Genomic DNA, 6,090 nt, shown 5'->3' with positions numbered 1-6,090 from the left:
AATGTGCTACAAGACTAAGATCTGTACACCTGCCAACGATAGCAACACTAAGACATCACAGATGACAAAGTGTGACGGCGCGAAGTTGGATGAGAAAACACTCTGGAAAAAACAATGACGACCAATATCTATATTATCTCCAGGCTCTGAGTATGTGAGCCTTTAGAGGAAATATAAATTCTTTTGCTTCAGCACTAATAAATGTATGTTAGTATTACTGTTATTGCCATTGCAGTTGTCCCTTTTTCTCTGTACCTAACACTACATGATGTTATTAAAGAGGAACCACAGTGATTCCGTTTTATTTCATGCTGAGTTTGTGTCCACAAACTTCAGTAGGCATCTGTGTTAGTTTCCTAGAGCCCCAAAACAAATCATATAAACAGGATGTCTTAAAACAAAAGGAATGGATTCCATCACAATTTAGAGACCAGAAGTCTGAAATCAGTGTCCTCAAGGCGGGATCCTCCTGGTGGCTCGAAGAAAACAATCTTCCCATGCTTCTCTTCTAGCTTCTGGTACTTGCTTGAAATCCTTGGAGTTTCTTGCCTTGTAGATACATCACTGCAATCTCTGCCTGCAATTCATATTGTCTGCCCTGTGCTTCTGTGGATCTCTGTGTGTCCTTTTCTGCCTCTTATAAGGAGACTCTCAATGCATTTAGAACAAACCTTAAACCAGAATAATCTTATCCTGATCCTTATGCTAACTAATATAATAATTCAAAGACACTATTTCCAAATGGAGTCACTTCTGAGGTTCTGAGTACACATGAATTTTCGGAAGACATTATTCAACACATGCACTCTGTCCTCTCACTGAGACAAGGATGTTTGGCATCCTAATAACTCATTAGCCACTGTGTGCTTGCTATAGCATAGCAGGTGACAAGCTCGGCAGGCAACAATTGCAGGGATGTCAGAGTAACTTAAAATATTTTTTAACTATATAATATACTTGATTACTTGCTGCTTATAAAGATTGCTGATTAGTTTTAGTGAATACATTTTTAGCATGTAATATTATATACTTAAAGAAAATTATTTTCTTCTAAACAAATTGAAATGTTAAGTAGAGAAAGATACTACCCTTGGGGTGCCTGTGTGGCTCAGCCACTTACGCGTCGGACTTCGGCTCAGGTCATGATCTCATGGTCCGTGAGTTCAAGCCCCAGTTCAGGTTCTTGATGTCAGTTCAGAGCCTGGAGCCTGCTTCAGATTTTGTGTCTCCCCCTCTCTCTTCCCCTTCCCCACTCATGCTCTGTCTCTCTCTGTCTCTCAAAAAATGAATAAATATTAAAAATTTTAAGTAAACATATCGAAAACAGATGGGTATTCGAGTAACTATTTTAGGTATGACTGAGCTCAAAGTAATTCTAAGAAGAAAAAGAAAAAAGAAAATAGGCAGGACAAGCCATGGATGCCCATCAGGGTGCTACAGAAAATGGTGAAAAGCATTAATTGAAATTTCACATTCCTATGGTAGTGAAGACATTTTATGATGGGTCTGAGAAGAAATAATTCAAGACACAGCTGAATATGACTGGAAAAATATCAAAAAGGAAAACTGTTGCTAGATAAATAGGAGAAGAAAGATCAGTAAGGAACAGGAAAAAAAGTGGCAGCTTGATAGATACATATCGATAAAATTGCATTTTTTATTTGAAAAAGGGTATTTCAGAATGTACATAGATTATGAATTGAATTCTTAATGAATATTGAAATAACAAACTTTTGTGTTAGGGATGTTCCAGAAATTTTAGATTTTTCCCAAATGGAAAATATATTCTATTTAGGTACTACTATTTTCCAAGTGACAGCTAATACATATAAGACATAACTACAGTGACCCCCAACTTTAGGAAAGTGTGGGAAGTTGTCTGAAAAAAGAATTCTGTGAAATATCAAGGAATGATGATGAGGCTTGATGATATAGACTGGATCAAATACTCAGGAAATTTCTGTTATTGTGAGGGAAGTGTGATTGATAGCTTGTCTAGTTTAATAGTGAGTCGGTGCTTGCTGTGTAGGAGCCTTAACAAGTAGCAATAAAGCTTTTAGCTCAATGTTTCCTGTAGTTAATTTTCTAACTTATTCTACATACTTTATGTTTACTAATTTTATGTTCCTTACCCTATTGAAATTTGGTTGGAAAATAATCAATCAATAAAGTTATTTATATTTGGAAGCAACCCAAAAGTCCAGCCATAGATGAAAGGATAAAGAAAATGTAGTATATACATACCATGGAATATTATTTAGCCTTAAACAAGAAAGAAGTTCTATCATTTGCAACGACATAGATGAACTTAGGGAACATTACACTAAGTGAAATAAGCCAGTCACAGGAGGACAAATACTACATGATTCCAGTTACATGAGATATCTGAAATAGTCAAACTTACAAAGAGAATAGAATGGTGGTTGTTACGAGCTGGGAGATGGGGGGATGAGGAATAGTTGCTTAATGGGTATAAAGGTGTAGTTAGGGGCGCCTGGGTGGCTCAGTCGGTTAAGCGTCTGACTTTGGCTCAGGTCATGATCTCACGGTTCGTGGGTTCGAGCCCCACGTCGGGCTCTGTGCTGACAGCTTGGAGCCTGGAGCCTGCTTCTGATTCTGATTCTGTGTCTCCGTCTCTCTCTGCCCCTCTCCTGCTCATGCTGTCTCTCTCTGTTTCTCAAAAATAAATAAATGTAGAAAAAAAATTTAAAAAAAATAAAGGTGTAGTTATGCAAAATGAGTACATTCTAACTATCTGTTTTATATCATAATTCATGTATGTAACAACTTGATATTATGCATACTAAAATATATTAAGGATAGTTCTCATTTTAAGTGTTCTTACCACAAAAGGAAACAATCAAACAAACAAAAACAAGCAGAAAAACCCACAAAAGAACACAAATTTTGGAGGTAATCAATATGTTTAGTACTTTGATTGTGGAAATGGTATTATGGATGTACACATATGTTGAAACTCATCAATATGTGTACATTAAATGTGTGTATTTTGGGAAATGTTTTTTATGTTTATTTATTTTTGAGAGACAGAGCATGAGAGGAGGAGGGGAAGAGAGAGGAGACACAGAATCTGAAGCAGGCTCCAGGCTCTGAGCAGTTGGCACAGAGCCCAACATGGGGCTTGGACTCATGAGCTGTGAGATCATGACCTAAGCCAAAGTCGGACATTTAACCTACTGAGCCACCCAGGCACCACTGCACATATTTTTTAAAACTAAGAATAAATTCTGACTACGCTATACCTTACCATACTAAAATATTGATATTTATTGCACACAGAACATATTTAATGAGAGTAAGTCCAGTTCTGAAAAATCAAAAGTACAAAGAGTAAATAGGGCCATCATAAATGGTTAGCCATTGAACAGCATCTAGGCTCATGTTTCCTGAAGATTTTATTCCTTTAGGGTAGCTACCTAGTGGTACACAAGACTGAACAGCTGTGGGAAGAAGAAAGGGAAAACGGCCACATGCTTTCAATCAAACAAGGTAGTTCATGCCATACTAGAGAATTCCAGAGCAACTCTGTTAAGAATGTGATAAACACTGTCCAGGATGAATAGGTAGTCAGAAAAGGCCCTGCTTTTAAGCGGCACAAACAGGAGTTGCCCCCACAAATGTTAACATTCACTGATAACAAACTGCTCTACGTGCCATGTCAAATCCAATGGTTTTTTCTCACTCCTTGTTTTCCTTGATCTCTTATATGGTCATGGAACTTCTCATAGCTCCCAACTTTCTCAGAAATCTGTCCACTCTTATAGTTTATAGAATTCACTGACTTTTTTTTTTTTTGTAAGATTTTAAAGTAATCGCCACACCCAGTGTGGGTCTCAGACTCACAACTCCAAGATCAAGAGTCACGTGCTCTACCGACTGAGCCAGCCAGGTGCCCCAGAATTCACTAATATTTAGTATAGTCTATGAGGATGCAAAATAAAGGAACCTTGTTGTCGCTATGGCATTTATTTGTGAAAGTCTGTGTATAACTCATTTCTCTGTCTTTGGTGTGATGCTAAGGAGGAATATAACACTTGATCCAAATTAAATATTTGACCTCATGTTTGAAAATCACATTGTTGGAACATTTGAAATGCTTTTAATACTTCTGTCTCAATTTCAAATCCAGATTTTTATCTTACTGATACAATGGAAGAGGAAAACTTACATGGTGCCAGTGATGAGAAATTATGGAATCTGACAGATTAAATGCAGTATTCTTTTCACCAGCATAGTCTTCTGTTGACATCATGGCTAGTAGATAATAGCAGGTCTTCAGTAATCTGAATTTCAAAGATATTTTGATTAGGAATGATCTCAGCAAGAAACAGAGTTCACCCAATGATTCATACAAAGATACTTTGATAAAGGAACTACTCCCTGATGGATGTGATTCCCTAATCTAGGTTATAACACCCTTGAAAATAACTTGGATCTAGCAAAAATGATTCTTTTTTATTTTTTCAGTTTAGAAGCCAGACTTTTTGGTAACTATTGTAACTTAGGTCTAGAATAACTGTTTCAGAGCTCTTCAGGAGAATCATCTGTAAAACATTAAAATAATTGACATGCATATAGTCCATCATAGACCTGCTGAATTTGAATCTCTGCAATGAGCAGCCTGATGGAAATCCAGGGTTGGGAACCTGTGTTCTAGGAAGTGTTTATACCAAAAGTGAGGGGAAACTGGGCCCTGAATTATCGAAAAATAGAAAAAAAATTTAGAAGACAAAGCATCAAAACTAGAAATCAAATTTATTTTATTACCCTTTAAAAATACATGCATCTCTTAGTATAACATTAATATTTCATATATTTGTTTATTTATTTAATATTTTTAATTATCAAATACATACTAAGTTTGTTATACATTGGAGATACAAAGGTTAAAGAAATTCTTCCTGCCTTGATGAAATTCACAGTCTGGCAGAAGGATTATTCAATGCCATCTTGTTAATCATAAATTAATCTGTGGGATAGCATAATAAAAACTGGTAAGTCACACTAAAGTATTCTAAATTGTAATGGCCTAGTATTTGGGCATGTTTTCTATTTGTTGTCCTTTGAGGCATAATAAGTCAGGTACAGAGAATCTTAAAATATCATTATCTTTTCTTCCAACCACCTAAATATTATTTTTGACATGGAATCCATAATTTTACATTTCTGGAAGAAAACAAAACAAAACATTGCATTCTACAGAATTTTGATCCTTTAAGTGTCCTTTCTGATAAGAAGTCATACCGTCTCTGACAGTTTAATTCCTTCTCTTTTTAGAAATATTCGGTCCTTTGTCTTTAGTGTTTTTTGTCCATATTTCCAGGTTTGAAATGGTTAGCTTAGATGACCAGAATTTGACCTCCAGTTTAATGGGAAAGTATGTTCACATCTGAGACTGAGTCAGTCAAATTCAAATACGAAGAAGGTACTGTCAGTCTAAATATGTGACATATCACTAACGATCCAAAGAGTTGCTTACCCTCTGCAAAATGCAAAGGACAAAATCACAGAAAGCATAAAACTCATTTCAGGACGGAAGCAAGTTCCTGATAAAGGTGTGAAGACCAAACCACCTTGGTGTATGGCATCATTAAATGTAATGCACACAGACGCAGAATCACTTACTTCAAATTATTTTAGTAGCAGGGTGATGGCTATGCTCTTAACCTGTGGCTTCATAATGAAGGTCTTTTCACCTTTAAAATAATCTTGAACCAATAAACACATCTGCAGATAATAACATTTGAAGGGTAAGATAAGAACATTCCTGGGATCGTGAAGGTTTAATTGAGGAGTTCTGCCATTAAATTCCTATTACTGTGCAATGGAGCTTTACAAACCACCTAGAAGAAAATGAGTCATTTCAGGGTAATGAAATAGTACATTCAATGGGTTTTATCAATATTAATATTATGAATTTTAAAAATAAACATTTAATTAGATAGACATCTCAAAGAAGAAATCACAGAGTAATAAATATATTATGTATTATATATAATACATATATCATCAGAGTATCTTATATATAATATACTACTATTAGCGTATTATATATAATATTAATATATT

The 6,090-nt window shown here is 35.5% G+C and overlaps 1 non-coding gene across 1 annotated transcript; it reads left to right on the top strand.

The window, feature by feature from the left end:
- Positions 1-2,492: 2,492 nt before the first annotated feature.
- TRNAQ-UUG lies at positions 2,493-2,577 on the top strand. Its single transcript has one exon. It is a non-coding gene; the product is annotated as a tRNA-Gln (tRNA).
- The last annotated feature ends 3,513 nt before the right edge of the window (positions 2,578-6,090 follow it).

This window comes from Panthera tigris, chromosome B1 (assembly GCF_018350195.1).
Source record: "Panthera tigris isolate Pti1 chromosome B1, P.tigris_Pti1_mat1.1, whole genome shotgun sequence".
NCBI classification, from domain to species: domain Eukaryota; kingdom Metazoa; phylum Chordata; class Mammalia; order Carnivora; family Felidae; genus Panthera; species Panthera tigris.
This window is presented reverse-complemented; position numbering and strand designations above follow the sequence as displayed.